This window comes from Sinocyclocheilus anshuiensis, unplaced genomic scaffold, assembly GCF_001515605.1.
Source record: "Sinocyclocheilus anshuiensis isolate Anshui unplaced genomic scaffold, SAMN03320099.WGS_v1.1 scaffold644, whole genome shotgun sequence".
NCBI classification, from domain to species: domain Eukaryota; kingdom Metazoa; phylum Chordata; class Actinopteri; order Cypriniformes; family Cyprinidae; genus Sinocyclocheilus; species Sinocyclocheilus anshuiensis.
The window spans coordinates 323,706-329,018 of record NW_015557092.1 but is presented as its reverse complement, the minus strand read 5'-3'; the positions used below and the strand labels follow the sequence as shown (position 1 = coordinate 329,018).

General features: G+C 40.0%; 1 pseudogene; it reads left to right on the top strand.

The window, feature by feature from the left end:
• The first annotated feature begins 2,438 nt into the window (after nt 1-2,438).
• On the top strand, nt 2,439-3,977 carry LOC107677337 (transcription factor jun-B-like; annotated as a pseudogene).
• The last annotated feature ends 1,336 nt before the right edge of the window (nt 3,978-5,313 follow it).

Below are 5,313 nucleotides of genomic sequence, written 5' to 3'. Positions count from 1 at the left end.
TATGCTTCTGCCTCTGCTGTGCCAGCGTCCTCATGGCACAGGGCCCCCCCCCCCACACACACACACGCTGCCCGCTCCATCAGTGTTACCTTAAAACATCCAACCACCCCTGCAAAAGTACCACAATTCACGTCAATGTCACAACAGCCTGACAAAGTCACACACTTCTCCAGAAACACACTAAAATTAAACACAGCAACACTGAACTCAGAAATCAGTCTGTGGACTTAGAACAGCTCGTTATAAAGAAATCTGGCTGTTTGACTTTGATTTTCAAAACGCTGTGGGTTTAACTGCACCACACTGAGCAAAAACACTGCATATTACAATAGAAATGTATATAAAATGTAAAATAATAAAAATATTTTATAAAATGTATAATTTTTAAATGATGTTTTATATCTAATAAAAATGTGTAATATATACATTTTACAAAATGTTATTTTATATTTAACAGAAACATTCATAATATTTAATAATATATATATATAGATTTAATAATAATGTTTATTTATATTAATATTCATAATTATTAATAAATGATTTTTAAATTATTTAAAATATTGATGAATAATATAATTATTAATACTACATGTTTATTTAATGAATGATTTTAAATGATTTAAAATATTCGTAAATATTATAATTATTATTACTAAATGTTTATTTATTTATATCAATGATCATAAATATGAATAAAACAGTTTTTTATAAAATATATAAATACATTTATAAAATAAAATGTAACAAAAACTGTCATTAATAATATTTATTATTTTTAGTAATAAATATTTATTTATATTAAAATTAATGCATTATTATATTTAAATACACTATCAAATGTAATGCTAAATGTAATAATTTATTAAAATAATAATTAAATACATGCAGAATTTCCTTCTGATAAACCTGTGTGTGATCATTTCAAGGTCAGCCGTTGTCTCCAAAGTAAACCAGTCACTCTCTCTGGATCACAATTGCTTTAATAAAGCAGCTGTATCAGTTTAACCTGATCTCACGAAGCTCTCAGGACAGACAGGACAGGTTACATTGACTCTCGAGCTGCTTTCAGGTGAGTGGAAATGAAGCCTCGCTGAACACACAGCAGCACAGGTGCGGAGCGCGACGTCAGCCGAAAGTCTCTGAACTACCTGAGAAGACCAAAACGATCAAATGTCACTCTGATTCATGCAATGTATACTGCCCTTGCTGTTTAATATGACTTTCCTACATCAAACAAACTCAAAAGGCCTTAAAGCTACTGACTCGGACTCCATTTCTGCCTGTGAACACATGATATTCCCTCAAAGTGACTACAAACAACATGCTGCTAAATTTACTGACTGACCTTATTTACATTATTTACATACTCAAGAATCATTAATGGCTCAAGTTAAATGTATAATTATGGAGCATCATTATATAGCTACATTATCATAGCATCACTATTCTATTTCTGTGAAGCTCAAGAGCCGCAGTGGTTTGTGAAACAAAGCCTCTAATTTGACTGCAGAACCTGAATTTTGAGTCTAAATATCCAAACGATGAACTGGTTCTATTGACCTGGTTTAGGCGTTTAAACTAATTATTGACTATTATCATACTATTAAAAAAGCATTTTCTGTATGTTTATTTCTATTTGGGATTCAGTAGGTGCTATTTTGTCATTGTGTGTGGATTTCTGTACTGTTCGCTTGTTTAGCAGGTGTTTCTCGTGCCTCTGCGAGGCAGTCCAGATAAAGTGGGCGGGGCGACTCGCGCTCCCTCTGAGAGGAACTCACGTCACGATGCCCATATTTGGACTGTACACTTCCTACAGGAAGCGGGTGTCTGAGGGTCCCCGACGAGCAGATTTACAGCGGCAGTGAATGTTTGCAGTCTGTCTCTTTTACTGACTTGCACATTCAGCAAGTCGAGAATTAACAGCTAGATTAGGATCTTCAAATCTGTTACGTAATCTGACGTTTTCTAGACACTTTTGTAGACAGAAAAAAACATCATAAAACGAATACGAGATATCCTAAAATAAACTACATTTGCTTTGATAGAAAATCATTTTCATAATAATGTCATTTTATCTGTTAGCTACATCTTGTGTTTATGCAAACTCGTCCGCGCATCAAAATCACATTAAGCCCTAAAACAACAATAAAGAACTTAAAAATACACCAACAGAAAGTCCAGCTATAAGCCTACCTGATAAATCCAATGTTAGAGGCCCTTTCTTTTAGCAGAAAGGATATCAGACTAGGTATATTAGAATATATTCCTAACCCGTTTATTTAATGATTTTCGCTCTCTGCACTGGTGCGGCTTCACCCTCGCGCTTGTTTACTGTCCCAGCAGTTCCCGACAATGACGTCCTGACGCGTGTGACGCAGCGCAGGTGGGCGTGGCCAGCTGTCAGTGCGGGAGCGCTTATAAAAACGAACCGGGATACCGATCCACACGAACAAGCGCAACGGAGCAAATCAAGCGAACATCGTTCCCAAAGAGCGTTCGCTTTCAACAGACGGGCTCTTTGAACTATTCGCGGCTCGAGAGCGTTTCTTTGCTGCTGTCGCGTTATTCTTTACATCTTTGAGACTCCGGTTCATTCAAGAGGAGCATCAATACAGAGTGGAACGGGACGGAACGCAGTTTTATTGACTGTCATCCTCCTTCGCGCTGTTTCTGAACGCGTTTACACTTGAAATAAAGTGGACGTTGAACTGTCAGCCACATTAGGTGAGAAGCCTATATCTTCTTTTTATTCCAGAAGAACTCTATGACTACAAAAATGGAGCAGCCGTTTTATCACGACGACTCGTTTCTGTTGGGTTACGGTCACAACGACGCGGCACTACACGAATATAAACTCCAGAAACAGAGCATGAACTTAAACCTGACCGAGCCCTATCGGAACCTCAAATCGGATCTGTATCAGACCAGCAGCGCCGATATGGGCTCGCTCAAACTCGCCTCGCCGGAGCTGGAGAGGCTCATCATCCAGAACAGCAACGGGGTTTTGACGACGCCCACCCCGGGTCAGTATCTCTACGGTCGGGGGATCACCGACGAGCAGTGAGCCTCCCATTTACACGACGCTGAACGCGTACTGCCCAGCGCCCAGCCACCCGTCCACCACCATCAGCTACCTGCCGCCGCACGTACAGCAGAGCCAACACCCGGAAAACGCGCACGCGTTCCAGCACTCCGGCGTCCTCCCGCAGCGCTTCGTGCATTTGAAAGAGGAGCCCCAGACCGTTCCCGACATGCACAGCAGCGACGGCTCGCCACCCATGTCTCCGATCGACATGGAGAACCAGGAACGCATCAAGGCGGAACGCAAGAAACTCCGGAACCGACAGGCGGCCACAAAATGCCGCCGGCGCAAGCTGGAACGCATCGCGCGGCTGGAGGAGAAAGTGAAGGTGCTCAAGTCCGACAACGCCGGGCTGTCCAGCACAGCCTCCGTCCTGCGGGACCAGGTGGCCCAACTCAAACAGAAGGTCCTGAGGCACATGAACAGCGGCTGTCAGCTGATGTTGACCAGTAAGATGGAAGCGTTTTAAACGCGGCCGGACTTTTACGCAGAAATAACACTGGAAATCGTTTATGTTCTACGACTGAACGGAACTCAAAAGCCCTCAAATGAGGCGTTTTGGACACGTTCTGGGTTCCGAATAAAACGAGCGAACCCGCGAACGGAGCGGGAGAGAACGGACTCTGAGCTCCCAGAGACAGACAGGAGCCAAGCGCGAAGTGGAAAGGCCAGTCGCCGCCTCAGTATCAATAATGCTTTTATTGTCATGATCAACTGTGTATTTGATCATGTGAACGCATCTGATATTGTCGTGCAGTTCCTGAACTCATAAGTTATTGTTCTACTAGTCGGGTTGATCCTGACACTATATGTTAACGATGTCACATGTTTACGATGTATTTTTTTTTTTTATGTGTGCGATGTTTATTTAAGTAAAGATTTTGAAATATAACTTCTGAGTGTATGGCTGTTCATTTGTGTTGTTTATATCTCGGTTTCAGACAGTTATGTAACTCTTATGTTGACCGTTCCTCGAAGTAGTCACCCATAGAACGTTCTGAAAACACGAACAAAGAGACAGGTTTTAATAAATATGTATTATGACGTTAATGAGCACTGCTTGTAGAGTAATCCGCTTTTTTTCTGGGGGTTGTGAATTGATTAGCCCTCCTGCGTTTTGGCTTCACACAAGGGACTCTAGGCCTCTCCTGCTGACGTCAAGCAGCACATCCATATATGGTCGTTTCTGGGCCTCGTACGTCACTCCCCGCCCACAGGCCCCGGTGGAGTAGTTTCACCGCTCCAGGATCAGCGGGGCTGGAGAGCAGAGAGGGGCTTTCCGAAGTTGGACAAGACCACTGTGCGCATGTGGGGTGGGGTGTGTGTGTGTGTGTGTGTGTGTGTTTGTGTGTTTCCATAGAGCTTAGTGGGTTGAACGGTTACAATGATTCTGCTGCTAATGATCGAAACTTATCTTTCAGAATATATCCAGAAACCTTTGATATAATAGAATATAAATAATAAATATATATAGTATAATGTGTGTATATATATATATATATATATATATATATAGTCAAACTAAAAATTATTCAGACAATTATATTTACGGTAGAAAATTTACAAAATATCTTCATGGAACATGATCTTCACTTAATATCCTAATGATTTTTGGCATAATGAAAAATCGATAATTTTGACCCATACAATGCATTGTTGGTTATTGCTACAAATATAGGCCTACCCGTGCTACTTATGACTGTTTTTGTGGTCCAGGGTCTCACACACACACACATATATATATATATATATACATACATTCAAACCAAAAATTGTTCAGACACCAGATATAATTTCTGATATCTTTTTACTAGTGGGTGCAGGACACTACAGTTCATTTATGTAGGCTAAGTGAGGATAGCAAAATAAAGTAAACTCTGACATATTATACCCAGAAATTCTTAATACAGGACTATCAGTAAAACTGATAAAAAATGTGGGACCAAAAAATATTCAGACACTTTGACCTGAGCATCAATTATCTTGTGTACTTAAATTTAACAGCTGACAGCTATTCAGCCTAATTTATTACATACCTTTCTATCAAAGATATCTGACATTAGCAAGATGAATTTGTTCTGACACAGTTTAACTCTGAGTTCTTCTCATATTTTATTACCATCTTCTAAACTATAGCAAATAAACTGATAATGTAAGAAATGTTGAAGGTGTCTGAATAAATTTTGGTTTGACTATCTATTTGATAAATAAAGTTAACCAACTAACAT